Source organism: Cricetulus griseus, chromosome 2 (genome assembly GCF_003668045.3).
Source record: "Cricetulus griseus strain 17A/GY chromosome 2, alternate assembly CriGri-PICRH-1.0, whole genome shotgun sequence".
NCBI lineage: Eukaryota > Metazoa > Chordata > Mammalia > Rodentia > Cricetidae > Cricetulus > Cricetulus griseus.
In genome coordinates, this window is record NC_048595.1 from 318,322,845 (window position 1) to 318,335,979 (window position 13,135).

General features: G+C 44.6%; 1 pseudogene; it reads left to right on the plus strand.

Moving 5' to 3' along the window:
• The first annotated feature begins 2,437 nt into the window (after window positions 1–2,437).
• Window positions 2,438–12,300, plus strand: LOC118238194 (annotated as a pseudogene).
• The last annotated feature ends 835 nt before the right edge of the window (window positions 12,301–13,135 follow it).

Consider the following 13,135-nt stretch of genomic DNA (forward strand, 5'->3'; position numbering starts at 1 on the left):
AGGGATAAAAATAGGCAGGCAGGAGCCACTGCAGAGAAGGTTCTCAAAGTTCTAGGCTGTGGGGGGAAATGGATTCTCTGGCTGATGTCTGAAAACAACTCAGAAGCATCTGTGCTTCAAAGAGGCCCCCTAAGACCTTGGTCTCTTCCAAATGTCCTCCCATTTCAGTGCCTATCAGCAATATTGCAGAACCCCAAAATGATGCATTTCTTGAGCAGTACACCCTCTTCCTGATATCCTCAACATTGCTGCTGACAAAGATAGCTGGCCCCCAGATGACAGCACAAAGCTAAAATTCAAGTGATTTGTCAGTATTTCCTCCATAAGAATACAAGCACCAGATCCTCAGAGTGGAAGGCAGTAGGCCTGAAGAACAAGGCATTTTAACCTTGGTATAAAAAAATATCAAGGAAGAAAGAAAAACTCCAGTATTCTTGGTACAGCATTAATAAACACTGATTTGTGTCCTAGCCACTCGCCTACCCGAGCGAGTCATCCAGTCTGATTCTCAGACTTCTCGATTGTAAGGCTGAGACTAACAGCCCACCTGACAGGATTCTTGGGATGATGAAATGAGTGAGCACCTATAAGGCACACAGTCTGTGAGTGCTGCATGGCTGTTTCTGTGGGGAGATTGGGAGGAACAAAGCAGAGATGCCTTGGGAGGAGGCCTGGTCAGAACAAGGGTTGTTCTTGCTTTGTTGTTGTTGTTATTTCCAAGCTGGCCCCTTCTGGCTAGGTCCTGGGAAGATTATCTCCCACCCTGCAGGCTGTCACTTCTGTGTGAGTCCCCAACCCCTCTGCATCTAATAACTCAGCGGTCCCTGTTTATCTGTGGAGTCTGCCACACTGTCAAGCAGGCTATCCCAGAGCTGATTTGTATCCAATGAGACTGTAATCGACACAGTTATCATATCGTAAAACCAAGGTCATGGAAAGGTGAAGATGGGTAAAGAATCTATTAGATCCAATAAAATAATATGAGTAAATCATCTTGATTTAAAAAAAAACCACAACTTCAGGAAAACACATAAACAACACTTCACATCTTTATGGGATTTTACCATTTGCTTCCTGCCCTTTGTGGTTTGCTGGCTTGCTGGCACCTTGATTTTCAGCTTGTCTGATGCAGAGTCCTCTGTTTTCTGCCACAGCAATTCTGTGGATAACTGTCCCTAGAAGACACTTAAAGAATATCCTTAATGAGACCACGGGTGACTTTCAGTCAGATTATTTCTTTTTAAATCTGTGTGTGTGTGTGTGTGTGTGTGTGTGTGTGTGTGTGTGTGTGTGTGTGTGTTTGGTTAGGTCTTTTGAAAGAGAGTCTCCCTCCACTAGCCCAGAATTTACTCTACAGATGAGGTTAGTCATGAACATGAAGAGGTCCTACCTCTACTTTTTAAGTGTGGGATTACAGGCATGAGCCACCACAGGTACGGCATTTGTAGTGATTATTTAAGATTTTATTTCTGTTATTTGTAATTTTATGTATGTGAGGGTGGGCATGTGCAGATGCTTGAAGGTGCCTGCAGAGGCCAGAAGCATCAGATCCTTTGGAGAGGGAGCTGCAGGCACTTAGGAGCTGATGTGGGCACTAGGAACCAAGTTTGGGTCGTCTGCAAGAATAGTAGGAGCTCTTAACTGCTGGGCCATATCTCCGGTCCCTTGTTTGCTTGTTTTATGTGTTTCTTTTCTTTTCTTTTTTTTTTTTGTTTCTGAGACAAGATTCCATTCTGGACCCTAGAATCCTCCTTCTCCAGCCTCCCAGGGTGCTGGGATTATACGCATATGCCATCACACTCAAGTCAAATGATTTCTTATTGACCTAAAGTAAAGTTGCTGATATGGACTTAATGTTGAGTTTCATGATTCTTCCCCCAAGGAAGGTTTCTAACAGTTTCCTTCCCTACCCTGGTAAAGACGAATACAAGGACGTGTTGAACGATGGGCAACCTTTTCTTATCTTGGGGCCAACCCAGCACTGGATCAAAAGGGAAAAATTCTGTTGGACTTCTCCTGAGTCACGCTAGCAGTAATGTAAGGTCTCCCTAGCTTTTCCACACAGCTTTCTTGTGTCTTGAGCATCGTGTCTCTGCTAGGGCTGATGTGATTAATGTCCCACAGAAAACTCCGAGCCCAAGTCCACAGAACACAGACTGTATTGGTAAAGGCTGTGGGGCTCTGGGTTGTCTGGATTTTGAAGAGGCACACACCAGCTCCAACAGGGTGAATCTGCTCGATCAGTTTCCTAGTTCTTCTGATTTAGCTCAAGCAATCCAGCCCAGGTGAGAACCATGCAACAAAGGGCTTTCCTTGTCTTTCAGTTGCATAGTAACCAGTTGGTGTTTTCCAATCCTTTCCAGGCCCCAATCTGAGCCTATGGTCTCCTGTAGGCAACATCTCTTTTTGTTGGTAAACAGCAGTGACTTAGCGAATGATGTCTTATATGAAGAAGTCTGTCATTGTGTTGTACCAGGCACTTTCAAGTGTATTTGTGAAAAACTCAGAAACACATTATCTTTACACCATTACGACTCCTAAATATTTATATGCACAGCCACAGTTTACAGGTATCTGGAGGCCTTTATAATTTATTTAAAAACCTGTTTTAAATTAATCCAGCAGAAGGTCAATATAACAAGACAAATGGATCCTAGCCCACCTTTGGTCAGCCACGTCCTAGAAAGATAGCATTGCAGAAATAAACAGCCTGTACCGGCAGTTGCTCCACCCACTTACATAAGCAACAGGACAGATGGATGCACAGGCACATCAGCCTGACTCAGCACTTTTCCTTGAATATGTCAGCAAGGAGTTTAGATTTGTGGGCTTGTTTTAAGAGGCAGTATCTTCCTGACCCCAGCCTTCTAGCTTATCGGGACTCAGATAAAACTTGTTTAGTCCTGTGCTAGCCCAGTAGTTCTATCTTTCCCAATACTAGCAGATCAATCATTATATGTCCTCTCTGTAAGCATTTCCCTTTCTTTGTGGCATTACCCTTCAGATGCCTAGGGCAACAGGAACGTGTGATTTCTTTTTCTCCTCTTAGGATTGTAGGTGAGACAAACGACAAGCAGGGCAGTTTTATCTTCGTGGCTAGACATCTGACGAAATGTCTCTGTCTGGGTTGCATCTGTGCAGAAGTGTTTGAGAAAATGTGAGATGCCGTGAGAGACACAAACCTGTTGGCCTTTGATGCAGCTAGCAGTTTTGCATCTATGGCCCCAGTCAAATTTCATGAGAGCTATCTAATTTTGAAGAGATGTGTTCCTGGAAATTTTTTACCAGGAAAAATGAGTGTATCTGTCTTCCTCCTCACAGCTCTTAAAGGAATATAAGGGATTTTTAGCTTGAGTTAAGAACCTTGCCTCCCAGCACAATGCAGAGAAGACAAGTAGTGAGTGTCAGGAGGTGACATGATGACATAGGTCTGCCCCTCTGTTCACTCCTACAGAGTGTTCCTTCGTAGGCAGGGATCAAAACACCAGCAAGGCTTTCAAGCATGCTTAGATTAAAAGCCACTATTTATTGCTATAGTATTGTGCCTTCATTTAAGAAAAATACAACAAAAGTAAATAATTTCAAAACCGCAAAACTTGATTTTGCAAAACATGTGAGTGACTATTACTTTTCCATTGTCATTTGTCAAAGAACTTGGCATCTGCCTGCCTTACACTATGTGCTAGTGCAACAAAAGTTATGTTCAATTTTCATTTTGCACACAATGTAACTAGCAGACACACTGTCTACACACACACACACACACACACACACACACACACACAGTATTATTGACAGGTAGCATTTTTATTACCTATGTAAACATTGCAAATACCCCTTCACTGAAGCTCTATTAAGTGACTGAGGCAGAAATATGTCCCGTTTTCCAGTACAATGCATCATCTGACATTAGACTGACTCTACTTAACCTTCTCTTGGTGACTGGCACCCTGGATGTATGTGCACTGAGCATTAGTGCACTGCTAACGACGCCTTCACATGTGCATGCTATTGATCTGCTTGGGTTCCAGCTCACTAAGCCCAGCTGCTCCCTGCTCTCAGGGAGAAGATGCTGAATAAGCAGAGGGAGGAAGGGACCAGCCCCAGAGACCAATTCTTTCCTGTCCATTCAGAGGACTTATGTGATCCTCACCACCAGCTACTAAAACTGCACAATGAGCCTGCCCATGGGAGAGTATCAGAAAATAGATGTTAGATACGACCTTGGCTTCATGATATCAGAATCTGTGTCTATCTCTGGCTCCTCCTATGTCCTCTGGAACCTCAAGCAATACAGAAGATGTTTGCTTGCCTTTCTCTTCTCTCACTGAGAAAGTATCAGAGAGAGAGAGAGAGAGAGAGAGAGAGAGAGAGAGAGAGAGAGAGAGAGAGAGAGAGAGAGAGAGAGCGCAAGCGAGCAAGCTCTGGAGAATGGTAGATAGGCATTTTAGAGACCTGGTCAGGGGTTGTTCTACAACCTTCTAGGTGGTGCTTTAGTTTTCATGTCTGTACCCTCCTCACTAAGATATTATGAATTTAAATAAGATCATGCCAGGAAAATGTACTGTATGATGTAGTACCCAGGGTTACCATTCAGAAATTGCTCAGGGCTGTTGCTGCCAGGCGTATCTGAGATGATGATGGAAGGATTCATTCAGAACTGACAGGAGCTCCCCAGACTAAAGAAATAAGATTGTCCTACATAGCCTTGATGATGTACTTGAAGGGAAAAAGATTCAGACTCCTTTCCATTTACATTCCAAAGGCAAGGCATCTGTTGCCTCTTCCAAGGCCTTGTATTTTGTTGTTTTGTGGGTGGTATTGGGGATCAAAGCCAGGTCCTTTCGTGTGCCTCGTAACCATCCTATCACTGAGCTACAAGCCCAGTTCAGGTCCCTGCATTTGTCATCTACCATGTTAGACTCTGGTGCTGCTTCTCAAACAAACTTAGAAAACAAACAAAACAAGACTATTTTCAGCTATTGACCCTTTGAGTGGTTTTGTGTGGAACAGAATACAGGGGACAATCCATGTAAAAATATTCCCAAGCAATTAACCTGTTTATGAAAAGGGATATGAACAAACCCAGAAGTGTAATGCATTTTCCCTCTTCAAATGAGAGGCTGGTTGCTTATGACTGTGTTGCTGTGCAGCTGTGGAGATGCCGAAAGACACACATCTAACCAAGGCTTATTGGTTGATTACTGTCTCTATCCTGTGAACAGTTGCTTTTCATCTAACTGGAAGTCTGCAGAGATTCTGGGCTTGAAGACATTCACATTTTACTGATGGGTGCTCAATGCTGTTGTTGCGTCAGGAACCCATTTCTTCATATGTTAGTAGTGGAACCCATAACTGACTTCATTTACCCTCCTTCAAAATGCATGAGATGTCAAGCTACAGTCCTGAAGCCATAGGCCTGCTTTAGGCAGCCCATTTCATAGCTGGTAGCATGAAGCAGGTTCTGTGTGGTGTCTGCCCTGTGGTTCCTGCCTCTTCCCAGAGTGATGCAGACCTTCCTAGCTTCTGTAAGAAGCTCAAGTGAGGACTGGTTTTCATCAGCATTTCTGCCTCTTGTCTCCATGCCTTTCTCCAGTTGCTCTTGTTTCTCAAATCCATTTCCAATTTGCCCCACTGTTCGGGGCCCTGGCATCAGAGTTAGTTTGAAGCCATGGTTCCATGCCCCTGCAGCTGGAGAGATCTAGGAAGGGAGTGTAGTTCCCTCTCTTTTATTTAGGCATTGGATCCACTGCTTCCCAAACAAAGATGAGTTCTGAGCACACAGGTTGGTATAAGGTAATTAATGGCTTTGGTCATTCGATTAGGACAGAAGTTGATGGTAAAAGAAGCCTAGAGACACCTAACCTCCTGCATTGCCCAGGCATTTCCATAGTATAGGGCTGCCCAATGCAGCCAGCATTCCCAGTGCCTCTAGACTCTTCCAGACTTCCTGAGGCATTCTTCTCCAAATCACAAGCTTCTCCTGCCTACTTAATACTGATCTCCAAGACCACAGTCTCCTCCTCTTTTTTAGAAGCTGTCTTCAGGCTCATTTCTAGCTGAGACTTCAGTGAGGTCTTCATGGCAGGTGGTGTTAACTCAGGGTACAATCTCAGGAGCCTGCCTGGTCAGCATGCAGATGCTAAGTCTTCTTACTGATGGCATTCATCACAATGGGCTCAGATGGGTTTCTCAGGACTGGAGAGATGCCTCAGTGGTTAAGAGCACTGGCTACTCTTCCAGAGGGCCAGGGTTCAAGTCCCAGCAACTCCATGGAGGCTCACAACTGTCTGTAATCCAGCTCACAGTGACTTGAAATCCTCATACAGACATAAATGCAGGTAAAACACCAGTGCACATTAAATAATTAAGTAAGTAAGTAAATAAAATAAGTGGGCTTACGGATGGACATTTGATAGCTGTATCTCAACCCTGAAGTCCTGCTTGCTGGTGCTGCTCCCTCTCTTCCCTGGTCTCTGACTTCTCTGCTCTGCCTGCTCACTCCTTCTGGTGTAGCAGATGGTTTCACCTGTTGAAATCTCACCAGCCCTATTGGTATGGTACCAGGTTCTTTCCCAGTGGAACTGTGTCTGCCTGGCTTCCAAACCCTCATCTCCACACATTAAATAATTAAGTAAGTAAGTAAATAAAATAAGTGGGCTTACGGATGGACATTTGATAGCTGTATCTCAACCCTGAAGTCCTGCTTGCTGGTGCTGCTCCCTCTCTTCCCTGGTCTCTGACCTCTCACCAAACTTCTCTGCTCTGCCTGCTCACTCCTTCTGGTGTAGCAGATGGTTTCACCTGTTGAAATCTCACCAGCCCTATTGGTATGGTACCAGGTTCTTTCCCAGTGGAACTGTGTCTGCCTGGCTTCCAAACCCTCATCTCCACGTTGGGGTGAGAATTTCTGGTTCTCCTTTGTGCAGGTGCCTGTGTACACACTCCTAGTGTGGTTTTTCTTCTATCCATGGGCTTCTAATTTTATTATTTTACAATGGACACCAATCTTACAGCCCACCCCCACTATTTCCTGTTCATGTCTCTCTCTCTCTCTCTCTCTCTCTCTCTCTCTGTGTGTGTGTGTGTGTGTGTGTGTGTGTGTGTGTGTGTTTGCGACAGGGTTTTTCTGTATACAGCCTTGGTGGTCCTGGAACTTGCTATGTAGACCAGGTTGGCCTCAAACTTACAGAGATTCACCTGCCTCTGGCTACTCTGTGTCCTGGGTGCTGGGATTAAAGGCGTGCGCCACCACGCTTATGTTTTCTCTTCCACTTCCATTCATTCTTTCTCTTTTCTCAGTGCTAGAGACCAAGCACACATAGCTTTGTATTCTATTTTCTTTAATTACATAAAATTTTAATCAGTGCATTATTTTATTATTTAGAACAATAAAACACCACTGAGGCCTTTACAATGAAAAGCAGGCATTTTACTTTTACCACTTCTCATTCACCTTATCATTTCCAATCTGGTGTATCATTCCAGAATTTACCCATGCATTTACCTATGACATATGTAAACATTATTTGGAAACTTGGGAAAAATGAAGGAGAACAAATGGTTATACGTCAACAGCAATGTAGTGTGTCTGTAACATTGCTATTTTCCCTCTGCTTATGTTCCCAATCTGTGTCCCCTGGCCGGCCTGGCCCAGCCTCCCCACACCTGTAGTCTGGAGCATTCTGCTATTCTGCAGAACCACTGCTTTTCTCCATTGTTTACTACACTGTTAACAGCCTCGTTTCTAGCTCTGTTGATATCCCACCATCTCCTCTCCGTTCACATCCCCACTGGATTTCTTTCTGGGGACAGAGTCAGAAACCACATGTTCAAATATTAGACCACAACACACAGGTGGATGACTCCAGCTCCCTCTGAGTACTTCAGAACTGTCCTTCACAACATATTTATAATGATTTGCATCTCATCCCAACCCCTCCCCCACTCTTTTGGAAATATGGTCTCACTGTGTAGCCCTGGTTGGCCTGGAACTCACTCTGTGGACCAGGCTGGCTAAACTCAGAGATCCTGCCTGTTTCTGCCTTCTGAGTGCTGGGATTAGGGTGACAACTCAATCTTAGCAAATTTAGTGGAAGACATTGTACAACAACCTTTCACAATTTAATAAAACTGGATGGTCAGTCTTCCAGCCTGAAGGCAGACACTGCCCTTTGTGGAAAAAACCCACTGAGAAGCAATAGCTGAAAACAGACTTTTGAGAAGCCATGAGTCATGGCCTAAATGAACAAATACATTAAATGATGAATCAAATTGAACACAAATGTCACTGAAACATCCATGCTGGTTTGAGGTCATTGTCTCTGTCTCTGGAATGTCAATGTCAGAGGGTCTCAAGACTACTGGGGTCACAGACACTTTTCCCCCTCCAGCTTTATTGTTTTCTTGGTGGTTCCTTTATCTTAAAAATGTGATCCACACTCCCCAGTATGTGTACACACACACACACACACACACACACACACACACACACACACACTCATCTAGGCCATTTTTTCCCTCTCTTAAATGGCTATAAACCTACCTTTTAAATAAACAACCAGGCTCTGTGGGCTTAACAGGGTAACATCTATGCTAATCCCTGATCAGCCAGTTATGGGCCCCCTAAAGGACCTTGAGTTAGGCTTCCTGTTTCTTCCCATCTCCACTTACTTCCTCAGTTGGCAATACCAGCAGGCTCCTCTTCCTTCCTGGGTTGTCCAGGCACGAACAACTGAAGACTATGGGAAAGCTACCTGGCTGGTGGTGACAGCCAGGACAAAGAAACAGGTTGGCTCTTGCTAGAAAGCTCTGAATTCTGAAGCTGGCTTCATCTCAGCCATGGATCCTGGTCTACCTCAACTTGGTACCAGGCACTATACTGGCAGCTGTGGGAAAAGGAGAGGAAACGAGGGTTACAGTCCATGTAACCATTGAGACTAGGTCAAAACACACAGAAAGTCAGTCAATGTTAGAAATGAACTAGTGTCTCCACTAAGCATAATAACAGCATATAACCTCCATATTTGAATGTGGACTATCTGATAGGCCAGAATTCCCATCTCTGGTGTTGTGTGCCTTCTTGGGACTTCACCTCTGCTCCCAGTGGAGCCTTTGCTCCAAGCCCATTTGATGTTGCTCATCCTTTCACAAAGCTTGTTGTTGTTTTAATTACTTCTCTTGTTGCTGTGGCAAAAGTTGTGAAATAGCAGTCAAAGGAAGTACAAACTTGCTTTGAGTTTTGGAGGATTCTGTTCATAGTTACTTGGCATCTTGATGGCAGGAGCATGTAGCAAGTGAATTCCATGACCTCATAGCACACAGGATTCAGGCAGAGTGACAGGATGAAGCCAGGGACAATATTGTTTTGATCTATCCTTAGTGACCTACTTCGTTCTTCAAGGTCCCACATCTCAAAGTTTCCAATTCCTCCCCTAATAGCCCCACCAGCTGGACCAAGCATTCAAGACAGAAAGGGGGAGCATTTCATATTCAAATCACAATGCTTGTCTTCTCATATAGGAAATTAACTTAGAAATTTCTGTTAATACTTTAAAAGCTCATGAACATATAATAGGGCATAGAATATTTCAGTATAATCACTTATCAGTTAAGAAACTTACATATAGGGCTGGAAAGACGGCTCAGTGGTTAAGAGCACTGACTGCTCTTCCAGGGGACCCAGATTCAATCCCCAGCACCTACATGGCAGCTCATAACTGTCTGTAAACTCCAGTTCCAGGGGACTCAACACCTATCGCAAAACACCAATGCACATAAAAGTAAAAATAAATACATTTAAAAATAAGCTTACATATAGACTATATTAAGAAACTCTCATATCCTATTAAAAAGATAAATAACATGACTTTAATATAGGTGAAAGATTTTAATACATATTCTTCACAGAAGACATAAATACATAGTGAGTGCATGAAAAGGCGCTCAACATTAGCTTTTAGGGAAATGCAAACAAAAACCACAAGATAACCACTTCATGAAGGCTAGCATGACTCACAGTCTCAGAGGGTTCAGAACACAGTCTCGTGGCCCTGAACACTAAAATAGAACATCATGGTGGTGGAACTGGGTCACCTCAGGGTGGATGGCAAGGAGAGACAGACAGAGAGATGCCAGAGACAAGATACCCCCAAATCCCTGCCCCCAGTTATCTATTTCCTCCAGCTAGATCCCACCTCCTGAAGTCCCCAGAAGCTTTTCAAAACAGTGTCACTATCTGGGAGCCAAGTGTTCAATGGTGGGGAGAGATTTCACATTCAGACCATGATAGTTCTGCTACATTATCTCTGCTCGTTCTCCAGGAAGCTTTGAGGTGTAGGTTGATGGAGAAGCAGCCTTATTTGAGCTAGTCTGTAGGGAGTCTCCAAGGAGCATGCATGTAGCAGGCTAGAGTCTTGCAGCTGAGCAGTGTGAGCATGCCGGCTGCCCTCCAGGTCATTAGGAGGAAACCTAGTCACCTACAGTGTCAATAGCCAGGTTTCATTGCCCCTCCAATGTGTAGAAGGCTGTACTCTAAGACAAAGCCCTCTGGAGCTTGGTGCATGTGTTGCAGGGGTGGAGGGGAGTGAACTTGACCTTGTGCCTCTTAGGGAGTGCTTATGGGATCATTCTTGCTTCCTTAATGTGTGTCACAAACAGCCCCTCAGCACCCCTAGTTCATGATAATTCTTGCCTTTGAGTGACTCTTCTTCCCAAGTCTCCAGAGCCTTTTAATGGGCAGGGTTGTGGGTGTGGAGACATGACCTGAACCCTGCAGGTACCAGAAACAGACAGATACCATAAGAAACACAGATGGAATTTCCCACTTGTTTACCCCAGAGCAAGCAGGCTGGTGAGGCTGGCCAGCTGCAGGCAGCCAAATGTCCTTCCTCTCTGGAAGAATCAAGCTTTTAGCTCACGGATTCTATCCAGCTGGAAGCTCAGGCCAGGATGAGACAGCAGAGCTTATAGCCAAGCCTTCGGAAAAGCAATCTCTTAAAAGCAGACTAGGAGAGACACCCGGTCTGGGGCCACAGTGCATCTTGGGATTTCTGTGACTCTCATGCCACCCTGAGCCAGCTTGCTTGTCTATGAGCTTTGAGATGAGATGGGATAAATTGGACCAAGCAATGAGCTTTTCCTCTTTGAAGAATGAGTGCAGTGTCCTTGCTGCTGGTGTGTCTGAGCCTTACTTCCCCACCATTTTATTCAAACCCTTCCTCATTCTCTATTGTACTTTGCTTTAGGGGAAACTGTGTCACAATCCCAGCATGCCAAGGAGGGCCAGAAATAGGCTAGGATTTAGATGAGGGAGCAGTAGCAGCAGGAACAATTAGAGGCTACCTCCATAGAAGGGGCAATGGCTACTCAGACCCAAGTCATTGCTGCTATGACTGTATTAGCAATTTTCTTTTTTTTTTCCTCAAGAAAATCAGAAATCTGAAATTTCATTGGCCATTTCTTTTTTGTTGTTTTTGTTTTTGTTTTTTTTTGTTTTTCAAGACAGGATTTCTTTGTGTAGTCCTGGCTGTCCTGTAGACCAGGCTGGCCTCGAACTCACAGAGATATGCCTGCCTCTGCTTCCCAAGTGCTGGGATTAAAGGCATGAACCTTCACCACCTGGCAGCCACTTCTATATTTTAAAGTAATGTGAGCAAAACCACAAAAGGGATTGTGGGAAAAGGCTTCTTCCTTTCCATCTAAGACAGCCGTTGGGTGAGCGGAGATGGATACATGAGCACATCCAGGAAGTAGGCAGTCCATAGTGATGTGCTTTTTGCCTAGGGTCGGCTGCTGACAATTCAGCCAGCTCTCTGTGACCCCACCCTGACAGGCTGGATAAGGCACTCAGCTGGGATACAACAGCCAAGCAAGGTTATATCGCATACAGGATTCGTGTCAGCCATGTTAACTGCAAACTCCCAGTTCCTAAAGGTTCATGTTACAAGTCATTCCATCATGGTGTTAACCAGCTGCAGGAACTTTTCAGTCTCTTGCTGAGGAGAGAGCTGGACCCAACAGTGGGGTTTGAGAGTTTTGAATTCTTGCTGAGTAAGTGAAGATTCTACATATAAAGTCTTTGACGTTATCTTCATTGGGCCATTCCTTAAAGCTCTCAGAAGGAACCCTGACACTCAGTGGATCACCAAACCAGTCCACAAGCACAGGCAGATGTGTGGGCTGACACCGGCAGGCAGCAAGAACCACAGGCAAGGAAAGGACCACAAGGTTCATCACAAGGTTTATCGCATAGTTAGTGGTTCTTGCCCTGCTGCGTGGAGATTGTGCGATACTCTCTAGCACCATTGCCGCTAACATAGGATGTAAGTATGTTTGCAAATATTTACACCTAATAGACAATTCAGGGCAGTCAAAAAAAGAAAAGGAAAAAGGAAAGAAAGAAAGAAAGAAAGAAAGAAAGAAAGAAAGAAAGAAAGAAAGAAAGAAAGAAAGAAAGAAAGTGGGAGCCACACCTTGAAGACTTACAAGGTTACCAATTTGCAGTCTCTGCTTAAGACCGCGGTGCCCAACAGCCGGACTTCTGGAATCCAATTAATTAGATTTTAATTCTGTGCCAACTGTGGATCTTGAGTGAATTATCTAATCTTACCATCAGCAATTAAAAATTCAGCCACCGCCATCTTTTGAGAATTAAGCCTGCTTAACACAGTGCCAGACCTCTAGTAAACGCTCCGTAAAGATTAACTATTTCTATTCTATCTTGATTTCCTTTGGAAAAAAAAAGTTTCTATCCTCAAAAAGCAGCGTTACAAAGACCCCTCGTGCTGAAAACTGCCCAGCAGCAGGCCCGGCTATGATGCTGTGGAGCTGCAAGCTTGGTGGAACACTGATTGCTTCCCTGCAGCTCACCGGAGGCCAGAAGCGCTGCCCCTCCCCCACTGGGCATGCCCAGAAACTATGGATCCGGCCTTAATTACCAGCAATTAAATCAGCTTCAGCCTGCAGTGCAGGATCTGGCGCTGCCGGGTAGCCTCCTGAGGGCCTTTCCGGAACACAGCTCAACCCTTCAGGAACCTTTCCTACCTCAGCCCCAATCATTTATTTAGTTTCCTTAAACTTTCCCTGGTGTCAGAAGTACCTGGGGCTCAGGAAATCTGAGCTCTGTGGCAGGATG